Source organism: Carcharhinus amblyrhynchos, unplaced genomic scaffold (assembly GCF_965287045.1).
Source record: "Carcharhinus amblyrhynchos unplaced genomic scaffold, sCarAmb.v2.hapA scaffold_40, whole genome shotgun sequence".
Taxonomy (NCBI): Eukaryota; Metazoa; Chordata; class Chondrichthyes; order Carcharhiniformes; family Carcharhinidae; genus Carcharhinus; species Carcharhinus amblyrhynchos.
Genome location: NW_027649781.1, coordinates 3,408,145 through 3,434,406, shown reverse-complemented (window position 1 = coordinate 3,434,406; position 26,262 = coordinate 3,408,145).

The window sequence follows — 26,262 nt, the reverse complement described above, 5'->3', positions numbered from 1 at the left end:
AAAACTCCCGGAGACAGTGAAGAGCAGGACGATAGCCGTTCTTCTGCTCTTCAACACGGGGTCACTGCTGCCCTCCCCAGGGCCGTGAGCCTTCAGGGCCCTGCGAGACCTACTGGCCACCAAGATGTGCCGGACGGTGAGAGAATTCACCAGCAGCAACAAGGAGAATGGCAATATTGGCACTTTGAGGCAAGAGATCCACTTGTAAGCTTGCCATGCTGGAGAGGAATTATAATTTTTGACCGTACGGCAGCCCCACTGCACATTGGCAACAATATAGACGGGTTCATGACGGAAATAGACCGGAATATTCATAACAAAACTGAGTACACTCACGGCCGTTAGAATCACAGTGGCAGTTCTCCTGGTGCAGTATTTTAATTTTAGTTTTGGACAACAAATGGCCACGAAACGGTCAAGAGTAAATAATGTTGTGGACCAGACGGACATTTGGACACTGGATACTTGCAAGACAATCGTGACTCGGCAGACACTGGTGTAGATCAGGAATGAATACGGGAAATGATAGCGAAAGATGCCGACCAGAGTGACGTTAACAATACAGACCAGGAGATCGGCTATCGCCATCGTGATCATATAACAGGTGATCCCTTTGGAGAGGCCGCACCTTCCCCGGGACAGGACCACAATCGCCATCAGGTTAGCTGTAAGAAATTGGAAAAATAATTATTCCCCGAGTTGCCACACTCCAGCTCCTGTTCGGGTACACTGAGAGAGAAGTCAGCACGGCCAATGCACCGAACCACTACGTATTATGGACTGTAGCAGGAAACCGGAGCACCCGGAGGAAACACAGGCAGACAGGGAACAACTTGCAGAGTCCAAACATACAGACATATTCGCCGTAAATGACACACGGTCTCTGGCACTGTGAGGCTGCAGTGCCAAAAACTGTGCCACCGTGCCACCACCTTAACATAATTAACATGAGGTACATGTGAGTTAACAGGCAAACTGTGCTCAAGCTCACCACACTGCACATTAAATGACAGATGCGACCAAAACAGACTCCATGGATTTCTCACCGACCCACCCAGATATCAATGTCCTCTATGAATCACAGCATCCTGTTAAAACCCTGTCCCTGATCGACAGATCCATGTAAATGAGGAAAAACACGATTCTATTCTCAGCAGGACTGTTAGTAGAAACTGGAGCAGCAATGGTCAACGTGGATTCAGCAACAGATAGCAAGGGGGAAGTAAAAGACAACACATCAAAACCAGGGCTTTCTAAAATAAATAGTTGTTTACTGTTACTTACCAGGGATACTGATAATGACAAGAATTGGATAACCAATCACAGTGATGTCTACAGATTTGGTTGCTCCCATTTTACACGGAGATTATTGAAACTTCCCGAGATCAAGCCTCCAACTGGCGCTCTGCGTAATGCATTGGAAGCAGCACACAGATTTATACCTGAACCAATCCTCCAATGGCTCAGTGACGTTACCTAACAGCTGCCAGTGGGGACACAGACAATCCAGCAAAACATCGTTAATGAAATGATTTTCAGATCAGGGGATAATTTCATCACCAGTAACAGGAAGTTGGAGAGTTGCAGGTTCACTATTCCCCTGGCTTTGAGGGTGTTTCTCGTTACAGGGTCTCTACACCATCAGGGTGTTTTTGAGAATTATGTTCTCTCAGTATTCCTCCTGATTCAATAGCCTTTTACACGATGAGACCCAGCATTGACATCTTATCGACTATGTGATTGTCAGGAGAAAAGACAGGCAGGATATCAGAGTGACCAAGGCCATGTGTGGTGCTGACTGCTGGACAGATCACAGGCTCATTGTCTCCAATATGAGGCTCCACATCAGACCCAAGAGGCGACCACAAGGAAGCAAAGTTATGAAAAGAATCAATGCAGCCAAGCTAAAGAAACCCAGTATAGCTTCAGCACTGGCTGAAGACTTAGAAATCAAGCTTGCTGACCTACACCTTGCAGGCAGCGCTGAGGATGACTGGGAACACTTCAGGGATGCTGTCCATATATCTGCGCTGAAGATGCTCAGGCCCTCTACCCACAAGCAGCATGATTGGTTCGATGAGAATGATGAGGTGACACAGGCTGTACTTGTTGAAAAGCACTGCCTTCATTGGGCCTGTCAGAACGACCCAGCTTCAGCTGCCAAGAAAAATGTTTTTACCTGTGCTCGCAGGATAGTCCAGAATAAACTGTGTAAAATGCAGGATGCCTGGCTGAGTGCCAAGGCAGATGAAATACAGGGATACGCTGACAGAAACGACTTGAAATGGCTCTGTGAAGCCCTCAACACTCCCTACGGACCTCAATTTCTCGGGAGGTCCCCCCTCCTGAGTACAGATGGCACAACTCTCATTACAGAGAGGGCTCAGATCCTGCAGAGTTGGGCTGAACACTTTGAAACCGTCCTCAACCAACCGTCATCTATTAACGATGAGGCAATAGACAGGATTCGATGTCAGCAGCACCATGGATGACCCACCGGTAGAAGGCGAAGTCACAAAAGCTGTCAGCCAGTTATCCAGTGACAAACCCCGCAGGAGATGCCATACCCACAGAGATCTATAAAGCTGCTGGTCCTGCACTTATCGAGAAGCTCACCGAGTTGTTCCAGTCCTTTTGGAAACAAGGATCCATTCTTCAGGAACTTAAAGATGCTTCCATCGTACACCTCTACAAGAGGAAGGGCAATCGGCAAGTGTGTGACAACCACCGGGGAATCTCCCTGCTCTCCATCACAGGAAAAACCCTCACGAGAATCCTGCTAAATCGTCTGGTCACCCATCTGGAGCTGGGCCTGCTTCCAGAGTCACAGTGTGGCTTCTGCAAAGGTTGCGGGACGATTGACATGATTTTTGCTGTGCGCCAACTTCTGGAGAAGTGTCAGGAGCAGAATTGCGAGTCCAGCTTTACTGGAACCACACCCACAAAAATCCACTCCCTCCACCATCGACGCTCAGTAGCAGCAGCGTGTATTATCTACAAGATACACTGCAGCAATCCACCAAAGACCCTTAGACAGCACCTTCCAAACACACGGCCTCTTCCATCTAGAAGGACGAGGGCAGCAGATACATGGGAACATCACTGCCTGCAAGTTCCCCTCCAAACCACTCTCACCATCCTGACTTGGAAATATATCGCCGTTCCTTCACTGTCACTGGATCAAAATCCTGGAATTCCCTCCCTCACGGCATTGTGGGTGAACCCACAGCACGTGGACTGCAGCGATTCAAGAAGGCGGCTCACCACCACCTTCTCATGAAAAAAATAAGGATTGACAATAAATGCAGGCCAGCCAGCGATGATTATCTTTTTAAAAAATTAATTTGTGGGACATGAGTGTTGCTTGCATTGGCCATGTTAAATTCTCCAGAGTGTGGCCAATATGGGATTTTCACAGTAACTTCATTGCAGTGTTAATGTTAGCCTGCATGTGACACTGATAAATAAACTACAAAAATAATTTAACTGCATAAAATATGCAGATTCGATCAGGGTTAAGGTGGATATTTTGTTTGGAACTGAATCCCAAGGTTTGGAACCCACGTCCCCAATGCTGAAGTCTTCTCCATTGACTTGAACAGCCTGTCAGTCCCACTCCTGGTGTTAGCCACTTAGCTCAGGGGCTGGCTGGATGGTTACTGATGCAGAGTGACACCATCAGTGTGGGTTCAATTCCCACCAGCTGAGGTTATCCATGAAGGTCCCACCTTGCCCCGTGCCTGAGGTGTGGTGACCCTCAGGTTAAATCACCATCAGTCACCGCTCCCCACTCAAAGTGTAGAACAGCCCATGGTCACCTGGGACTACGGCGACATTAATTAAAACTTTGCCGCCTAGAACTGCGCACAATACTCCAGCTGAGGTCTAACCAGTGTCTGAGAGGACAGCTGAGATCTTAATTTAATGTTTACTCTGAAAGACAGCACCGGTGGAAATGCAGCACCCCCTCAGTGCTGGAATGGAGTGACAGCCTTCATTATTGACTTCACGTCCTGGCCTGGGACTGGAACCCACCACATTCTGACCAGGGACTGAGGGGATTTGCTCTGCCAGTGTGTGGTTTCAATTTGGGAAATTAGTGGCAGCAAGTTTCAGAATGAGGAATTTGGAGAAAATTCGGGAAGAATATCCCAGGGGGCTCAGCAAATTTGGCCTGAACACGATGAACCTCACCAACGTTTACAGATGTACCAATGAAAGCATCCTTTCCAGATGTATCCCAGCTTGGGTATGGGCTCCCACTCTGCCCAAGACTGCAAGAAACTACAAAAGGTCATGAATATAGCCCAGCCAATCCTGCAAACCAGCTTCCATTGACTCTGTCGATACTTATTATTGCTTCGGAAAAGCAGCCAAAATAAAAAAGGACTCCACGTACCCCAGACATATACTCTTCTACGCTCTTCCGTCAGGAAAAAGATAGAAATGTCTGAGGACGTGTTCCAACCGACCCAAGGACAGATTCTTCCCTACTGCCATCAGACTTTTGAATAGATCTAGTATATATTAAATTGATCTTTCTCTACACACTCACGATAACTGTAACACTATAGTCTGTACCCTCTCCTTTCCTCCACCACCATGTACTCTATGTACTGTATGTTTTGCCTGTATCATGCTCAGGAAACAATGATTTTTTACTGGTTGGGATTTCATGACCTCGCTTGTGCCAAACCCAGAAAATCCCACCCGAGGTCAACGGACCTTTCCATAGCCTGCACCTCACCCACACTAATCCCCGTGACATGTGTCTGGTAAAATTCCGGTCACTGTATCCCAATATGTGTGACATTAATAAATCAAATCAAAATCAAATGAAATCAAACTGCATCCAGCCTCCGATCGACAGCTCTCTGCTAATACTACATTCCACTGAACTGCTTTAATTACTTCCTGTACCATGGTGTCCTGGTCAATTATCCACCTTGGAATAAATCCAAAGCTGAGAGAGACGGATCTCTGGATTTTTCAAGAGTCAATGGATATTGGGGAATGAGATGGGAAGTAGAGTAGAGGAAGGAGATCCTGCTGATTGTATTGAATGGTGGGGCAGCAGGCTGGTGGGGGACATATAGTCTACTCCTGCTCCTATTTCTTATCATCTGATACTGTCGTATTCTCCGATTACTTTCAAGAAATAACAATATTATTTCGCCGGCTGTGACCACTACACTGGGAGATTTACAATAATGTATTGAGACTCACTCTGTTGAATCTGTCACGACAGAAACCCATTGAAACAAATGGGTGGCTTTTTCACCTGTTGGGCAGCCAATGGGCCCAGAAGTGACCACGAAGCCAGCAAGTGTGAAACTGATGCTGTGTAAGGCTGATTGGTGCCGGGGAGGGCAGGTACAGATTGGTTACTGAGAAAAGTGAGGGTGTGGGTTCACCGTTCCAGTCTGCTCCCAGTTGTCAAGTTAGAATTTGGGGTCTGATCCTCCCAAAAAAATTCTAAGTGCTGAATTGGTTTGAAAAACGCTGTAAATCACTGTTGTTTTTTGCCGTGGGAGTTCAGACTGGAATCTCCCACTGTGCAATGCAGAGGTCACAGTTGTGAATATCATTAAAAGCTCGGGGGGGCCTATTCAGGACAGAGTCACCAGTTCCAGAACTCTGCACACGTGCAGTGGCCCCGAACTGTCAGCATCCCACTCGCTCGATCGCTGACCACCCCGGGACCCCCACAATGCTGCCCCTCCAGACCTCCCCACAGCCCAATCACAGCCCCGCTGTCCATTCCCGAGGCAGTCCCAACCCCCCCTCCCGTCCTGCAGTGCCCTGGTCTCCAGCACCCCCACCCCCAGCAGTGACGATACACCTCCATCCCCCTCCGGCAGACCCAGCCCCTGACCACCCCACCAGAGGCAGACACCCCCCCGGGAGGCAGAGTCCCCCCTGCAGACCAACACCCCAGCCCATCCCAATCATTGTCCACCCCCAGCCCCGACCAATCCTATCTACAGAATGGTACAGGGACCCCCTGCCACCCACACCAATCAGCCCTTGGCCCCACCCACATTAGGCCCCACCTTGCTGCTCTTTCTCCTATATTATTGTTTAGTCCCTCCTCTGGATAAGAGATGTGTAATGATGCAAGCTCAGACTGTACCACACCAGCATTTATTCCCAACTTGTCCATGCCAGCACTGTCAATGAGAATTCACATTGACATCGCCATATGCCGACGGGGAGCTACAGGTGGGGGTGCGATGCCGGTGGGACTCCTTGTAGTCACTGACCTCTGGCTGGGTTGCTGAGAAATCCATGGAATCTATCATGGTCGCATCTACCATTTAATGTGCAGTGTGGTTTTCTTGCCCCCTCCGTCCCTGCTAATTCAAATGTATCTTGTGTTAAATCTGAATATTGGAATATAAATTAGATATTTTAGATTGTTTGAATTTGCTGTCTTTGTAGAGTGAGTTTTACATTGTTTGTTCCAAACTGTTGTCTATCCTCTTCGCGGGTAACTTTTGTCTATCCGAAGTACAATGTTACTGGTCAGGAAATGAACCATCAGATAATCGGGTCTGGAGTTCTTTTGTGGACAGGCTCGATGCCAAAAAAGAGCGATTGAGCTGGACACAGCCAGTACCGAGTGGGAGAGTCAAGTCAATGCCTGTCCTATTGGAACTAAAGGGAGGAACAGAATACTGAAAGGCCCAGATACAGTGAACATGGGGAAAGATATTTCCATTCGGAGGAGAGACTAAGATCTGAGGGCACAGCCTCAGAATAAAGAGACGACACTTCAGAGCGGAGATGAGGAGGAATTTCATCCAGCAGAGGGTGGTGAATCTGGGGAATTCATTCCCAGAGAAGGCTGTGAAGGCTGGGTCATTGAGTGCATTTAGTACAGAGATAGATAGTTTCTTGATTGGTAAAGGGACCAAAGTTTCCTGGAGAATGGGGTTGAGAAACTTATCAGCCATGATGCAATGGTGAAGTATCGAATGGCCTAATTCTGCTCCTTGTGCTCTGATGGTCAAAAATGCCATTAGATTAGGAGGAACACCGAAAGAACAGAATTCTCAAAAACACCCTGATGGTGTAGAGACGCTGTGACGAGCAACAGTCTAAAAGCCAGGGGAATAGTGAACCTGCAACTCTCCAAATTACTGTTACTGGTGATGGAATTATCCCCGATCTGAAAATCATTTCATTCATGATGTTTTGCTGGATTGTCTGTGTCCCCGCTGGCAGCTGTTAGGTAACTTCACCGAGCCATTGGAGGATTGGTTGAGGTATAACTCTTTGTGCTGCTTCCAATGCATTACGCAGAGCGCCAGTTGGAGGCTTGATCTCGGGAAGTTTCAATAATCTCCGTGTAAAATGGGAGCAACCAAATCTGTAGACATCACTGTGATTGGTTATCCAATTCTTGTCATTATCAGTATCCCTGGTGAGTAACAGTAAACAACTATTTATTTTCGAAAGTCCTGGTTTCGATGTGTTGTCTTTTTCTTCCCCCTTGCTGTCTGTTGCTGAATCCACGTTGACCATTGCTGCTCCAGTTTAGGCAAGAAAATAATTGTATTTTTCCTTAGTTGCATAGATGTGTGGATCTGAGATAGATTTTTGACAGGATACTGTGATTCACAGTGGACACTAATATATGGGTGGATTGCTGAGAAATCCATGGAATCTGTCATGGCAGCATTTGCCATTTAATGTGCATTGTGGTTTGTTTGATGACAGTTTGCCTGGAAACTCACACGCATCTCATGTTAATTATGTTAATGTGACGGTGGCACAATGGCACCGTGTTTAGCACTGCTGCCTCACAGCGGCAGGGACAGGGGTTCCATTCCCGGCTCGGGTGAATGTCTGTGTGGAAACTGCACGTTGTCCCCTGTCTGCATGGGTTTCCTCCGGGTGCTCCGCTTTCCTCATACGGTCTGAAACACGTACTGGTTAGTTGCATGGGTAATGCTAATTTCTCCCTCAGTGCACCCGAACAGGCATCAGAGTGTGGCGAGAAGGGGAGTAATTATTTTTTCCGATTTCTTACAGCTAACCTGATGGCGATTGTGGTCCTGTCCCGGGGAAGGTGCGGCCTCTCCAAAGGGATGACCTGTTATATGATCACCATGGCGATAGCCGATCTCCTGGTCTGCATTTTTAACGTCACTCTGGGCGGCATCTTTAGCCATCATTTCCCGTATTCATTCTTGAGGTACACCAGTTTCTGCCGTCTCAATAACATGATGCAAACATCCAGCGTCCGAATGTCCGTCTGGTCCACAACATTATTTACTCTTGACCGTTTCGTGGCCATTTGTTGCCCAAAACTAAAATTAAAATACTGCACCAGGAGAACTGCCACTGTGATTCTAACGGCCGTGAGTGTACTCAGTTTTGTCATGAATATTCCGGTCTATTTCCGTTATGAACCCGACTATATTGTTGACAATGTGCAGTGGGGCTGCCACACAGTGAAAGAGTACGTTTCTTCACCAGCATGGAGAGTTTACAAGTGGGTCATTCGCCTCTCAGTCCCATTATTGCCATTCTCCTTGTTGCTGCTGTTGAATTCTCTCACCGTCCGTCACATCTTGGTGGCCAGTAGGTCTCGCAGGGCCCTGAAGGCTCACGGCCCTGGGGAGGGCAGCAGTGACCCCGTGTTGAAGAGCAGAAAAACGGCTATCGTCCTGCTCTTCACTGTCTCCGGGAGTTTTATGGTTCTGTGGACCCCACTCGTAATAATTGACTTCCTGTTCGAATTCACTGAGATGCCTTCCTTGGAAGATGTCAGTTTGCTTCACTTGGCAATGAGAATCTCACTCCTGATGATGTATTCCAGCACCTGTACGAACACATGCATTTATATATTGACCCAGAGGAGGTTCCGGGAAGAGATTCTGAACTTGGTGAAATCTCCATTGATTCTCCTGTTCAAATTCCTTAAGTAATTGTTGAATAATGTCAAGCTTGGATTGAGTGGACGTAGGGAAGATGTTTCCATCAGTCGGAGAGACTGAAATCCGAGGGCACAGCCTCAGAACAAAGGGACCAAACTTTAGAATCGAGATCAGGAGGAATTTCTTCAGCCAGAGGGTGGTGAATCTGTGGAACTCATTGCCACAGAGAGCTGTGGGGGCCCGAGCATTGAATGTTTCTAACACAAAAATAGATAGTTTCATGATTGATAAAGGGATCAATGGTTACGAGGAAAAGTTGGGAAAATGGGTCGAGAAACATATCAGCCATGATTAAATAGTGGATAAGACTTGATGGGCCGAACAGCCCAATTCTGCTCCTTTCTCTTACAGTCTTAAGTATTGGAAGGTTGAGTTGATGGAGTTGGGGACCTAGTTATTGTTTGATATCTCAATTGGACCTCACCAAGTGGCCAGTAGATTGAAGCAAGTCTCGCTGTTCACGGCTTCTCAATCTCTCACAAAATCAAGGGTTTTTATAGCTGAAGAGTTTGGACCAATATTGTTGTCCTCGGCACACGTGGTTACCATTGACCAGAAACTCAACTGCACTCGCCACATGAATACCATGGCTACACAAACAGGTTAGAGGCTCGGGTAACTTGGGGGAGTTTTTGTTTGCCCAGAAACTGTAAAAATCCTACCCGAGATCAACGGATCCCATAGAGTCATAGAATCATAGTCATGGAGGTTTACAGCATGGAAACAGGCCCTTCGGCCCAACGTGTCCATGCCACCCCTTTCTTTTGAAACCCTAAATAGTACCAATTGCCCTTATTTAGCTCATATCACTCTATACCCATCTTCCCCATGTAACTATCTAAATGATTTTAAAAGACAAAATTGTACCCACATCTCCTCCTACCTCAGGCAGCTTGTTCCAGACACTCATCACCCTCTGTGTGAAAAAATTGCCCCTCTGGACATATTTGTATCTTTCTTCTCTCACTTTAAATCTATTCCCTCTAGTTTTAGACCCCCTTACTTTTGGGAAAAGATACTGACTCTCTAGCTGATCAATGCCCCTCATTACTTTATAGATCTCTGTAAGATCACCCCTCAGCATCCTTCGCTCCAGAGAAAAAAGTCTCAGTCTATCCAGCCTCTCCTTTAAACTCAAACCATCAAGTCCTGCAGCATTGTAGTCAATATTTTCTGCACACTTTCTAGTTTAATAATATCCTTTCTATAACTGGGCAACCAGAACCGTACACAAGATTCCAAGTGTGGCCTTACCAATGTTTCGTACAACTTCAACAAGACGTCCCAACTCCTGTATTCAATGTTCTGACCAATGAAACCCAGCATGCCGAATGCCTTCTTCACCACTCTATCCACCTGTGACTCCACTTTCAGGGAGCTATGAACATGTACCCCTAGATCTCTGTGTTCTGTAACTCTCCCCAACGCCCTACCATTTACAGATGATCTTTCCATGGCCTGCCTCTCGCCCACTCCAATTCCCGTGACGGACTGGTAAAATTCCGGCCACTGTATCCAAATATGTGTGAAATTAATAACTCAAATCAAATCAAAATCAAATCAAACTGTGTCTATCCTGTGGCACTTTGGCCCTCTGCTAGCACTACATTCCTGCTAACTGCTTCAATGACTTCCTGTATCATGGTGTCCAGGTCAATTATCCACCTTTGAATAAATCCAAAGCTGAGAGAGACGGATCTCAGGATTTTTAGAGAGCCAATGGATATTGGGGAATGAGATGGGAAGTAGAGTAGAGGAAGGAGATCCTGCTGATTGTATTGAATGGTGGGGCAGCAGGCTGGTGGGGGCCATACAGTCTACTCCTGCTCCTATTTCTTATCATCTGATGCCCATCGTGTTTTCCTGTTCCTTTTATTACGACACAGACGTTAATCCCCCAAAGAGGAATACCTCACCTTGTAATGTGTTAAAAGTGTGTGTGAAAGTCTGAACCGTCCTTCAGTCATGTTCAGCGGTTAACTGACAGAAATACCTGTCACTCACTTTAACATAAAAATTTAACAATTTATTTATCTAACAGGGAACTTTAAATCAACATTAAACACAACGAAAAAACAAGATTCTACTCGATTGCTGTTCAAATAAACACAATATTATTTCATGAAAAAAGAGGGAATTTAAACACTCTCATACCACATCCAAGCAGGAATTGTGTCATTCGGAAGGTTCCGGAGATTCTCATTTGATTTCCCAATTTGGTAACTGTGGGTCAGAGGGTGTTTTCTCTTCAGAGATATATAAAGCTGGCAGGGGGGAGAGCTGGTCACTCCCTCTTCAGACTTGAGAGGTGACAGTTGTTAACACCTCTTTTCCCTTTTGCACAGTCTTTTATGCCTGTGATGACCTATCAATTTTCCCACAACTGGATTGGTCTGATTTTTTTTCAACATCATCAAATTCAAATTGTACAGGTTCTTGGTAGCTGAGCACCAGCTTTAAATTATTTGGGTCAATTCAAATGTTGAAATGCCTGACGACTGTTACCAAGGCAACTCTGCTTTCTGGCCTTGGAGAAAAATGTTTCAGCTTGGATTCAGTGTGTACTTTTCAATTTTCGGTGCGGCACGGTGGCACAGTGGTTAGCACCGCTGCCTCACAGCTCCAGGAACTTGGTTCGATTCCTGGCTTGGGTCACTGTCTGTGTGGAATTTACACATTCTCCCTGTGTCCACGTGGGCTTTCTCCGGGTGCTCCAGTTTTCTCCCACAGTCCAAAGGTTGATTGGCCATGCGAAATTGACCCTGAGTGTCTCAGGATTTGTGTGTCAGAGGGACCTATGCCCTCATTGTGAACATCCTCTGGACTCTTTCCAAGGCCAGCACATCTTTCCTTAGATACGGGGCCCAAAACTGCTCACAATATTCCAAATGGGGTCCGATCAGAGCCGATACATCCTCAGAAGTACATCCCTGCTCTTGTATTTTAGCCCTCTTGACATGAATGCGAGCATTGCATTTGCTTTCCTAACTGCTGACCGAACCTGCAAGTTAAGCTTAAGAGAACCTTGAACAATGACTCCCAAGTCCATTTGTATTTCTGATCTGTGAAGCGTTTCCCCATTTACAAAATAGTCTCTGCCTCCATTCCTCGTTCCAAAGTGCATAACCTCACACTTTTCCACATTGTGTTCCATCTGCCACTTCTTTACCTACTATCCCAACCTGTCAAATACTTCTGCACCCTCCTGCTTCCTCAATAATACCTGCGCCTCTTCATGTTTTTGTATCATCTGCAAACTTAGTAACAGTGCCTTCAGTTCCTTCCTCCAAATCGTTGATGTATATTGTGAAAAGCTACGGTCCCAGCACCGTCCCCTGAGGCACATCACTAGTCACTGGCTGCCTTCCGGAGAAGACCCCTTGATTCCCACTCTCTACCTTCTGCCAGACAGCCAATCCTCTATCCGTGCCTGATCTTACCCTTTATACTTTGGACTCTTCATTTCTTTTATAGTCTGCTGTGTGACACCTTGTCAATGACCTTTTGGAAATCTAAATAAATCCTGTCCATTGGTTCTCCTTCATCGAACTTCCTTGTTACCTTCTCAAAGAACAGATTTGTGAGACATAACCTCCCCTTGACAAAGCCATACTGACCCTGTCCTGTTGTATCACACACTTCTAAGTACTCCACAATCTCATCTTTAATAATGGGCTCTAAAATCCTGCCAATGACTGAACTCAGGCTAACCAGCCTATAATTTCCCATCTGCTGCCTCCCTCCCTTCTTAAACATTGGTGTTACATGAGCTACTTTCCACTCCTCTGGGACCCTCCCTGCCTCCAGTGATTCCTGAAAAATCACCACCAATGCCTCCACAATTTCCTCAGCAATCTCTTTTATAACACAGGGGTGTACTCCATCTGGTCCAGGTGATTTATTCACCTTCAGACCTTTCAGCTTCCCCAGAATCTTCTCCTTAGTGACGGTCACTGCACTCACCTCTGCCCCCTGATTCTCCTGAAGCTCTGGCATCCCACTGGTGTCTCCCACCGTGAAGACTGATGCAAAGGAACGATTCAGTTCTTCTGCCATTCCTTTGTTTCCTATTATTACGACTCCAGCCTCATTCCCACTGGTCCAATGTCTATTTATGCCTCTCTCTTACCTTTTATATATTGAAAAAGAAAGCTTCCTATTTTCTTTTATATTCCTAGTTAGCTTACACTCATATTTCTTTGTCTCCCCTCTTATTGCTTTTTTTAGCTGTCCTCTGCTCAATTTAAAGTCTTCCCAAACATCTGGCTTCCCAGTAATCCTCACCACTTTGTTTACTTTTCCTTTTGCTTTCATATTTCCCTTGACTTCCCTCATCAGCCATGGATGCCTCATCCTCCCCGGAGCATGTTTCCCCTTCCTTGGGATGAATTTCTCTTGTGCCTTCCAAATAACTCCCAAAAACTCCTGCCATTGCTGTTCCACTGTCTTCCCTGCTGGGTTCACCTTTCCAATCAACTCTGGCCAGCTCCTCCCTCATGTCTTTGTCGTTGCCTTTATTTAATTGTAATTCCATTCTATCTGATTCCAGCTTCTCCCTCTCAAACTGCAGGGTGAATTCTATCATACTGTGATCACTGCTCCCTCAGGGTTCCCCCACCTTCCGTTCGCTAATCCAGTCTGTCTCATTACACATCACCAAATCCAGAATTGCCTGTTCCCTCACAGGCTCTGCCACAAGCTGCTCTGAAAAACCATTGTCGGGCGATGCTCATTCATCCGTTGTCGTAGCGTCTGCATGGTCTCCACATGATCAGACACAGAGCTCAGTCCCCAGACACATTGGTGAATTGATTTGAAGCCTCACCTTTCACCCTGCCCTGGATCCAGGATGCAGTTTCACCGTAAAAGCTGCCTTGTCAATCAGAGCATCTGCCTATTGCAAAGACAGAAAGATAATGTAAAATTCTGGGCCATTGGTGGTTAATTAATTTAAATGTCTTCTTGATTGTTGGTTGGTGCACGTCTGACTCTCACTGATCTCAACATTGGACAAAGTTTTACTTATTTAATACATCATAAGGAGGCTTACATTAACATGACAATGGAGTGACTTTGAAAATCCCCTAGAGACCACGCTCCTGTGCCAGGCTGGTTACAATGAGTGAGAATTTCGCATGGCAAATGCACCAAACTAGCTCGTCTCCCAGACTATGGGAGGAAGCCCACGCAGACACGGGAAGAATGTGCAGACACCGCACAGACAGGGATCCAAGCCAAGAATCGAAACCGGGTCCCTGGTGCTTTGATGCAGCAGCACTAACTGCTGTACCACCGAGCTGCCCCAGGGGATTCGTGGGGTTATGGGGATAGAGTGTGTGTAAGAGTCAATGCAATCTCAATGGGTTGAATGGTATCCTTCAGGGAGGAAACCACGGCACTCGGAGGAAACCCACGCAGACACGCGGAGATTGTACAAACTCTGCACAGACAGTGACCTGAGCCGGGAATCGAACCCAGGTCCCTGGCGCTGTGAGGCAGCTGTGCTATCCACTGTGCCACCGGGATGTATGCCTGATGTTTCCTTTTGTAATTTCACACACTTCTGATTCAGACATATGCTGAACACGGTATATATTCAATGATGAATGATTAACCAGGACACCATGGTACAAGAACCATTCACGCAGTTAAGAGGAATGCAGTGCTAGCAGAGGGCCGTAGAGTCAGAGGATAGACACAGTTGGATTGAATTTTGATTTGATTTGATTTATTGATGTCACACGTATTGGGAAACAGAGGCTGGAATTTTACCAGCCTGTCCATCGTGGGAAATAGGGAGAGCGAGAGACAGGCCGTCGAAAGACCCACTGACCTCGGGCGAGACTTTCCGGTTTTGCAGCAAATTAGGCTGCAAAATCCCACTGGTGAAAAGCATTGTTTCTTGTGCACTGTACAGAAAGTATACAGTATATAGAGTACATCGGGGAGAAGGAAAGGAGAGGGTGCAGAATGTAGTGTTACAGTCAGAGCTAGGGTGCAGGGAAAGGTCAACTTCATATCTGGCAGGTCCATTCAAAAGTCTGAAGGAAGCAGGGAAGAAGATGTCCTTGAGTCAGTCAATACGTCACCTCAGACTTTAATAACTTTTTCCTAACGGAGTAAGGTGGAAGAGAGTATGTCCGGAGTGTGTGGGGTTCTTGATGATGCTGGTTGCTTTTCCAAGGCATTGGGAAGTGGAGATGGAGTCAGTGGATGGGAGATTGGTTTGTGTGATGGACTGGGCTATTTTTGAACCCTTTGTAATTCCTTGTGGTCTTGGTCAGAGCAGGAATCATGCCAAGCTGTGATACATTCAAAAGCACGCTTTCTAAAGTTGGTGAGAATTGTAGCAGACATGTCTAATTTCCTGGGATATTCTTCCCAAATATTCTCCAAATCTCTCACTCCTAAACTTGCCACTAATTTAGCAAATTTAAAACCGTACACTAGCAGAGCAAATCTCCTCAGTTCCTGGTCAGAAAGTGGTGGTTTCCAGTCCCAGGCCAGGGCTTGAAGTCAATAATGAAGGCTGTCACTCCATTCCAGCACTGAGGGGGTGCTGCACTCCCACCGGTGCTGTCTTTCATAGAAATCCTGAAATTAAGACCTGTTCTATCCTCCCAGAGACCGGTTAGTCCTCAGCTGGAATATTGTGTATATTTCTGGGCACTGCACTATAAAGTAACTTCTCCATAGCCCCAGGTGACCATAGGCTGTTCTCCCCTCTGAGGGGAAGAGGAGACTCGTGGTGATTTAACCTGAAAGTCACCCCCACCTCAGGTGAGGGGCAAGGCAAGGCCATCATGGATAACCTCAGCCAGTGTGGGAATTGAACCCTCGCTGTTAGCATCGCTCTGCATCACTAACCATCCAGCCAGCCCCTGAGCTAAGTGGCTAACACCAGGAGTGGGACTGACAGGCTGTTCAAGTCAATGGAGAAGACTTCAGCATTGGGGACGTGGGTTCACTTCAACTCTGGGGAAAGCTGGACACCGGATATGGAATTGGCCCCCCACGGTGACTGATTTTCCTCTCTGTTGATGGGAAAGGTAATTGGATTTGGAGGCCAGCTCTCCGACACAGCCAAAAGTTAAAATTAACATCAGGTCCGCGCCCCCAGCAGTTGTGAAACAGCTGAAGAGGCTGGATTGCTGCTTTCTCACACGGACACATTTCTCCTTCCAGGAAAACCCTGTGATTCCGTTCCAAACAACATATCCACCTGAACTCTGATCAAATCTGTGTATTTTGCTCGGTCAAACTATTTCTGTAATTATTTATTATTTCACAAGTAGACTTATATTAACACTGAATTGAAGTTACAGTGAAAATCCGCCATTGGCCGCACTCCGGAGAATTTATCAAGGCCCATGCATGGATGTCCCACATATGAATGTTTAAAAATGGGTGGCATTGGCTGGACAAGCATCTCTTGTCCATCCCTATTTTGCCCTCGAGAAGGTGGTGGTGAGCCGCCTTCTTGAATCGCTGCAGTCCACGTGCTGTGGGTTCACCCACAATAAAAAGTCTGACAACACCAGGTTTTAGTCCAACCTATTTATTTGATAATATACTCACTAGCTTTCGGGGTTACCCCCTTCGTCAGGTGAATGGAGAGTTCTCTCCATTCAACTCTCCATTCACCTGACGAAGGGGGTAACCCCGAAAGCTAGTGAGTATATTATCAAATAAATAGGTTGGACTAAAACCTGGTGTTGTCAGACTTTTTACTGTGTTTACGCCAGTCCAACACCGGCATACCTACATCATGACTACCATATTCACCCACAATGCCATTAGAGAGGGAATTCCAGGATTTTGACCCAGCGACAGTGAAGGGACGGTGATATATTTCCAAGTCAGGATGCTGAGTGGCTTGGAGGGGAACTTGCAGGTGGTGGTGTTCCCGTGTATCTGCTGCCCTTGTCTTTCCAGCTGGAAGTGGTCGTGGATTTGGAAGGTGCTGTTTAAGGATTTTTTGGTGAATTGCTGCAGTGCATCTTGTAATGGTAGAGACTTCTACTAATGAGCGTCGATGGTGGAGGGAGTGAATGCTTTTAGATATGATGCAAATCTAGCGGGCTGATTTGTCCTGGATGGTGTGAAGCTTCTTGATTGTTGTTGGAGTTGCACCCATCCAGGCAAGTGGGGAATATTCCATCACACTCCTGACCTCTGCCTTGTAGATGGTGGACAGGCTTTGGGAAGTTGGGGGTAAGTTTCTCACTGCAGTATTCCGAGCCTTTTACCTGCTCTTGTAACCACTGTGTTTATGCAGCGAGTGCAGTTGAGTTTCTGGTCAATGGTAACCACATGTGCCCAGGATAACAATATTAATCCAAACTCCTTCAGCTAAAAGAAAACCCTGATTTTGTGAGAGATTGAGAAGCCGTGAACAGCGAGACTTGCCTCGATCTACTGGTCACTTGCTGAGGTCCAATTGAGATATCAAACAACAATTAGATCCCCAACCTCCATTCCCACCTCCCAATATTTAAGACCAGATGATAAAGGAGCAGGATTGGGCAATTCAGCCCATCTAGTCTACTCCACCATTGGATCATGGCTGATATATTTCTCAACCTCATTTTCCCAACTTCTCCCCGTAACCTTTGATGTCCTTACCAATCAAAAACCTCCATTGCCTTCTGTGGCAATGAATTCCACAGGTTCAGCACCCTCTGGCAGCAGGAATTCCTCCTCATTTCTGTGCTAAAAGGTTGTTCTTTCACTCTGAGACTGTGCTCTCAGAACTAATCTCTCCTAACAAGGGATGTCTACCACCTCCACTCGATCCAAGCTTTTCATTATTCTAAAATTACTTAAGGAATTTGAACAGGAGAATCAATGGGTATTTCACCATGTTCAGAATCTCTTCCCGGAACCTCCTCTGGGTCAATATATAAATGCATGTGTTCGTACAGGTGCTGGAATACATCATCAGGAATGAGATTCTCATTGTCAAGTGAAGCAAACTGGCACCTTTCAAGGTATATATCTCAGTGAAGTCAAACAGAATGTCAAGTATTACAATTGGTGTCCAGAGAACCATAAAACTCCCGGAGATAGTGAAGAGCAGGATGATAGTCGTTCTTCTGCTCTTCAACACGGGGTCACTGCTGCCCTCCCCAGGGCCGTGAGCCTTCAGGGCCCTGCGAGACCTACTGGCCACCAAGATGTGACAGACGGTGACAATATTCAACAGCAGCAACGAGGGGAATGGCAAAAATGGGACTGAGAGGCGACCGACCCACCTGTAAACTCTCCATGCTGGTGAAGAAATGTATTCTTTCACTGTGCGGCAGCCCCACTGCACATTGCCAACAACAGAATAGGGTTCATAACGGAAATAGGCCGAAATATGCATGACAAAACTGAGTACACTCACGGCCGTTAGAATCACAGTGGCAGTTCTCCTGGTGCAGTATTTTAATTTTAGTTTTGGACAACAAATGGCCACGAAACGGTCAAGAGTAAATAATGTTGTGGACCAGACGGACATTTGGACGCTGGATACTTGCAAGACGGCAGTGAGATGGCAGACACTGGTGTACATCAGGAATGAATGTGGGAAATGATAGCGAAAGATGCCGCCCAGAGTGACGTTAAAAATACAGACCAGGAGATCGGCTATCGCCATGGTGATCATATAACAGGTGATCCCTTTGGAGAGGCCGCACCTTCCCCGGGACAGGACCACAATCGCCATCAGATTAGCTGTAAGAAATTGGAAAAATATTACTCCCCGAGTTGCCACACTCCAGCTCCTGTTCGGGTACACTGAGAGAGAAGTCAGCATGGCCAATGCACTGAACCACTACGTATTATGGACTGTAGCAGGAAACCGGAGCACCCAGAGGAAACACAGGCAGACGGAAAGGAAATTACAGAGTCCGAACACACAGTCATACAAGCCGTGAATGGCACACAGGCCCTGGCACTGAGAGGCAGCAGTGCTAAAAACTGTGCCATTGTGCCACCAGTTTAACATAATTAACATGAGGTACATGTGAGTTAACAGGCAAACTGTGCTCACGCTCACCACACTGCACATTAAATGGCAGATGCGACCAAGACAGATTCCATGGATTTCTCACCAACCCACCCAGATATCAATGTTCACTGTGAATCACAGCAGCTTGCTAAAGCATTGTCTCAGGTATGCTGATCCGTGCAAATAAGGAAAAACATGATTATATTCTTGCCAGAACTGTTCGCAGAAACTACAGCAGCAATGGTTAATGTGGAGTCTGTGACAGACAGCAAGGGGAAAGAAAAAGACAACACATCGAAACCAGGGCTTTCTAAAATAAATAGTTGTTTACTGTTACTCACCAGAGATACTGATAATGACAAGAATTGGATAACCAATCACATTGATGTCTACAGATTTGGTTGCTCCCATTTTACACGGAGATTATTGAAACTTCCCGAGATCAAGCCTCCAACTGGCGCTCTGCGTAATGCATTGGAAGCAGCACACAGATTTATACCTGAACCAATCCTCCAATGGCTCGGTGAAGTTACCTAACAGCTGCCAGTGGGGACACAGACAATCCAGCAAAACATCATGAATGAAATGATTTTCAGATCAGGGGATAATTTCATCACCAGTAACAGTAATTTGGAGAGTTGCAGGTTCACTATTCCCCTGGCTTTTAGACTGTTGCTCGTCACAGCGTCTCTACACCATCAGGGTGTTTTTGAGAATTCTGTTCTTTCAGTGTTACTCCAAATCTAATGGCATTTTTGACCATCAGACCACAAGGAGCAGAATTAGGCCATTCGATACTTCACCATTGCATCATGGTTGATAAGTTTCTCAACCCCATTCTCCAGGAAACTTTGGTCCCTTTACCAATCAAGAAACTATCTATCTCTGTATTAAATGCACTCAAAGACCCAGCCTTCACAGCCTTCTCTGGGAATGAATTCCCCAGATTCACCACCCTCTGCTGGATGAAATTCCTCCTCATCTCCGCTCTGAAGTGTCGTCTCTTTATTCTGAGGCTGTACCCTCAGGTCTTCGTCTCTCCTCCGAATGGAAATATCTTTCCCCATGTTCACTGTATCTGGGCCTTTCAGTATTCTGTTCCTCCCTTTAGTTCCAATAGGACAGGCATTGACTTGACTCTCCCACTCGGTACTGGCTGTGTCCAGCTCAATCGCTCTTTTTTGGCATCGAGCCTATCCACAAAAGAACTCCAGACCCGATTATCTGATGGTTCATTTCCTGACCAGTAACATTGTACTTCGGATAGACAAAAGTTACCCGCGAAGAGGACAGACAACGGTTTGGAACAAACAATGTAAAACTCACTCTACAAAGACAGCAAATTCAAACAATCTAAAATATCTAACTTATATTCCAATATTCAGATTTAACACAAGATACATTTGAATTAGCAGGGACGGAGGGGGCAAGAAAACCACACTGCACATTAAATGGTAGATGCGACCAAGATAGATTCCATGGATTTCTCAGCAACCCAGCCAGGGGTCAGTGACTACAAGGAGTCCCACCGGCATCGCACCCCCGCCTGTAGTTCCCCGTCGGCATACGGTGATGTCAATGTGAATTCTCATTGACAGTGCTGGCATGGACAAGTTGGGAATAAATGCTGGTGTGGTACAGTCTGATCTTGCATCATTACACATCTCTTATCCAGAGGAGGGACTAAACAATAATATAGGAGAAAGAGCAGCAAGGTGGGGTCTAATGTGGGTGGGGCCTCGGGGTGATTGGCGTGGGTGGCAGGGGGTCCCTGTACCATTCTGTAGATAGGATTGGTCGGGATGGGGGTGGACAGTGATTGGGATGGGCTGGAATGTTGGTCTGCAGGGGGGACTCTGCCTCCCGGGGGGGTGTCTGCCTCTGGTGGGGTGGTCAGGGGCTGGGTCTGCCGGAGGGGGATGGAGGTGTATCGTCACTGCTGGGGGTGGGGGTGCTGGAGACCAGGGCACTGCAGGATGGGAGGGGGGGTTGGGACTGCCTCGGGAATGGACAGCGGGGCTGTGATTGGGCTGTGGGGAGGTCTGGAGGGGCAGCAGTGTGGGGGTCCCGGGGTGGTCAGCGATCGAGCGAGTGGGATGCTGACAGTTCGGGGCCACTGCACGTGTGCAGAGTTCTGGAACTGGTGACTCTGTCCTGAATAGGCCCCCCCGAGCTTTTAATGATATTCACAACTGTGACCTCTGCATTGCACAGTGGGAGATTCCAGTCTGAACTCCCACGGCAAAAAACAACACTGATTTACAGCATTTTTCAAACCAATTCAGCACTTAGAATTTTTTTGGGAGGATCAGGCCCCAAATTCTAACTTGACATTTGGGAGCAGACTGGAACGGCGAACCCACACCCTCACTTTTCTCAGTAACCAATCTGTACCTGCCCTCCCCGGCACCAATCAGCCTTACACAGCATCAGTTTCACACTTGCTGGCTTCGTGGTCACTTCTGGGCCCATTGGCTGCCCAACAGGTGAAAAAGCCACCCATTTGTTTCAATGGGTTTCTGTCGTGACAGATTCAACAGAGTGAGTCTCAATACATTATTGTAAATCTCCCAGTGTAGTGGTCACAGCCGGCTGAATAATATTGTTATTTCTTGAAAGTAATCGGAGAATACGACAGTATCAGATGATAAGAAATAGGAGCAGGAGTAGAATATATGGCCCCCACCAGCCTGCTGCCCCACCATTCAATACAATCAGCAGGATCTCCTTCCTCTACTCTACTTCCCATCTCATTCCCCAATATTGACTGACTCTCTAAAAATCCAGAGATCCGTCTCTCTCAGCTTTGGATTTATTCCAAGGTGGATAATTGACCAGGACACCATGGTACAGGAAGTAATTAAAGCAGTTCAGTGGAATGCAGTATTAGCAGAGAGCTGTCGATCGGAGGCTGGATTCAGTTTGATTTCATTTGATTTTGATTTGATTTATTAATGTCACACATATTGGGATACAGTGACCGGAATTTTCCCAGACACATGTCACAGGGATCAGTGTGTGTGAGGTGCAGGCTATGGAAAGGTCCGTTGACCTCGGGTGGGATTTTCTGGGTTTGGGACAAGCGAGGTCGTGAAATCCCAACCAGTAAAAATCATTGTTTCCTGAGCATTATACAGGCAAAACATACAGTACATAGAGTACATGGTGGTGGAGGAAAGGAGAGGGTACAGACTATAGTGTTACAGTTATAGTGAGTGTGTAGAGAAAGATCAATTTAACATATGATAGATCCATTCCAAAGTCTGATGGCAGTAGGGAAGATGTTGTCCTTGGGTCAGTTGGAATGTGTCCTCAGACTTTTGTATCTTTTTCCCGACGGAAGAACATGGAAGAACGTATGTCCATGGTGCATGGAGTCCTTGTTTATACTGACTGCCTTTCTGAGGCAACGGTAAGTATCGACACAGTCAGCGGATGGGAGGCTGGTTTGTGTGATGGACTGGGCTTCATTCACCATCTTTTGTAGTTTCCTGCAGTCTTGGGCAGAGTGGGAGCCCAGACCCAAGCTGTGATATATCCGGAAAGAATGCTTTCATTGGTACATCTGGAAAAGTTGGTGAGATTCATAATGTTCAGGCCAAATTTGCTTCACTCCCTGGGATATTCTTCCTGAATTTCCTCCAAATCCCTCGTTCCGAAACTTGCCCCCACTAATTTACCAAATTGAAACCACACACTGGCAGAGCAAATCCCCTCAGTCCCTGGTCAGAATGTGGTGGGTTCCAGTCCCAGGCCAGGACTTGACAAAAGTCAATAATGAAGGCTGTCACTCCATTCCAGCACTGAGGGGGTGCTGCATTTCCAGTGGTGCTGTCTTTCAGAGTAAACATTAAATCGAGACCTCTGTCGCCCTCTCAGACACTGGTTAGACCTCACCTGGAATACTGTGTGCAGTTCTGTGTGCGACACGATAAAGTAACATCGCCATAGTCCCAGGTGACCATGGGCTGTTCTGTACTTTGAGTGGGGAGCAGTGACTGGTGGTGATTTAACCTGAGGGTCACCACACCTCAGGCACAGGGCAAGGTGGGACCTTCATGGATAACCTCAGCTAGTGTGCAAATTGAACCCTCGCTGTTAGCATCGCTCTGTATCACTAACCATCCAGCCAGCCCCTGAGCTAAGTGGCTAACACCAGGAGTGGGACTGACAGGCTGTTCAAGTCAATGGAGAAGACTTCAGCATTGGGGACGTGGGTTCACTTCAACTCTGGGGAAAGCTGGACACCGGATATGGAATTGGCCCCCCACGGTGACTGATTTTCCTCTCTGTTGATGGGGAAGGTCATTGGATTTGGAGGCCAGCTCTCCGACACAGCCGAAAGTTAAAATTAACATCGGGTCCCCCCCCCACCAGCAGTTGTGAAACAGCTGAAGAGGCTGGATTGCTGCTTTCTCACACGGACACATTTCTCCTTCCAGGAAAACCTTCAGGTTCGTTCCAAACAAAATATCCAAATTAACTCTGATCAAATCTGCGTATTTTATTTGGTCAAACTATTTCTGTAGTTTATTTATTATTTCACAAGTAGACTTATATTAACACTGAATTGAAGTTACAGTGAAAATCCGCCATTGGCCGCACTCCGGAGAATTTATCAAGGCCCATGCATGGATGTCCCACAGATGAATGTTTAAAAATGGGTGGCATTGGCTGGACAAGCATCTCTTGTCCATCCCTATTTTGCCCTCGAGAAGGTGGTGGTGAGCCGCCTTCTTGAATCGCTGCAGTCCACGTGCTGTGGGTTCACCCACAATGCCATTAGGGAGGGAATTCCAGGATTTTGACCCAGCGACAGTGAAGGGACGGTGATATATTTCCAAGTCAGGATGCTGAGTGACTTGGAGGGGAACTTGCAGGTGGTGGTGTTCCCATGTATCTGCTGCCCTTGTCCTTCCAGCTGGAAGTGGTCGTGGATTTGGAAGGTGCTGTTTAAGGATTTTTTGGTGAATTGTTGCAGTGCATCTTGTAATGGTAGAGACTTCTGCTAATGAGCATCGATGGCGGAGGGAGTGAATGCTTTTAGATATGATGCCAATCCAGCGGGCTGATTTGTCCTGGATGGTGTGAAGCTTCTTGAGTGTTGTTGGAGTCGCACCCATCCAGGCAAGTGGGGAATATTCCATCACACTCCTGACCTCTGCCTTGTAGATGGTGGATAGGCTTTGGGAAGTCGGGGTTAAGTTTCTCACTGCAGTATTCCGAGCCTTTTACCTGCTCTTGTAACCATTGTGTTTATGCAGCAAATGCAGTTAAGTTTCTGGTCAATGGTAACCACATGTGCCCAGGATAACAATATTAGTCCAAACTCCTTCAGTTAAAAGAAAACCCTGATTTTGTGAGAGATTGAGAAGCTGTGAACAACGAGACTTGCCTCGATCTACTGGTCACTTGGTGAGGTCCAATTGAGATATCAAATAACAACCAGGTCCCCAACCCCCTCATCTTAACCTTCCAATACTTAAGACCATCAGATAAAGGAGCAGGATCAGGCTATTCGGCCCATCGTGCCTTCCCTGCCATTCGATCATGGCTGATATGTTTCTCAACCCCATTCTCCCACCTTCTCCCGGTAACCTTTGATCCCCTTACTAATCAATACCGATCTATTTCTGTATTAAAAACACACAATGACCCAGCCTCCACAGCCTTCCACAGAGTTCCACAGATTCACCACCCTCTGGCTGAAGAAATCCCACCTGATCTCAGTTCTAAATGGTCAGCCCTTTACTCTGAGGTTGTGCCCTCGGATCTCAGTCTCTCCGACTCATCGAAACATCTTTCCTATGTCCACCCTATCCAGCTTTTCATTATTCTAAAATTACTTAAGGAATTTGAACAGGAGAATCAATGGAGATTTCACCATGTTCAGAATCTCTTCCCGGAACCTCCTCTGGGTCAATATATAAATGCATGTGTTCGTACAGGTGGTGGAATACATCATGAGGAATGAGATTCTCATTGTCAAATGAAGCAAACTGGCACCTTCCAGGGCAGCTGCCTCGGTCAAGTCTAACAGGATGTCAAGTATTACGACTGGTGTCCACAGAACAATAAAGCTCCCGGAGACAGTGAAGAGCAGGACGATAGTCGTTCTTCTGCTCTTCAACACGGGGTCACTGCTGCCCTCCCCAGGGCCGTGAGCCTTCAGGGCCCTGCGAGACCTACTGGCCACCAAGATGTGACGGACGGTGAGAGAATTCAACAGCAGCAACAAGGGGAATGGCAAAAATGGGACGGAGAGGCGAGCGACCCACCTGTAAACTCTCCATGCTGGTGAAGAAACGTAGTCTTTCACTGTGCGGCAGCCCCACTGCACATTGCCAACAAGAGAGTAGGGTTCAGAACGGAAATAGACAGGAATATTCATAACAAAACTGAGTACGCTCACGGCCGTTAGAATCACAGTGGCAGTTCTCCTGGTGCAGTATTTTAATTTTAGTTTTGGGCAACAAATGGCTACAAAACGGTCAAGAGTAAATAGTGTTGTGGACCAGACGGACATTTGGACACTGGATACTTGCATCATGACATTGACACGGCAGAAACTGGTGTACAGCAAGAATGAGTATGGGAAATGATAGCTAAAGATGCCACCCAGAGTGACGTTAAAAATGCAGACCAGGAGATCGGCTATCGCCATGGTGATCATATAACAGGTGATCCCTTTGGAGAGGCCGCACCTTCCCCGGGACAGGACCACAATCGCCATCAGATTAGCTGTAAGAAATTGGAAAAAATAATTACTCCCCTTCTCGCCACACTCTGATGCCTGTTCGGGTACACTGAGGGAGAAATTAGCATTACCCATGCAACTAACCAGTACGTGTTTCAAACCGTATGAGGAAAGCGGAGCACCCGGAGGAAACCCATGCAGACAGGGGACAATGTGCAGTTTCCACACAGACATTCACCCGAGCCGGGAATGGAACCCCTGTCCCTGCCACTGTGAGGCAGCAGTGCTAAACACGGTGCCATTGTGTCACCGTCACATTAACATAATTAACATGAGATGCGTGTGAGTTTCCAGGCAAACTGTGATCAAACAAACCACAATGCACATTAAATGGCAAATGCTGCCAAGACAGATTCCATGGATTTCTCAGCAATCCACCCATATATTAGTGTCCACTGTGAATCACAGTATCCTGTCAAAAATCTGTCTCAGATCCACACATCAATACAAATCAGGAAAAATATGATTATTTTCTTGCCTAAACTGGAGCAGCAATGGTCAATGTGGATTCAGCAACAGACAGCAAGGGGGAAGAAAAAGATAACACATCGAAACCAGGGCTTTCT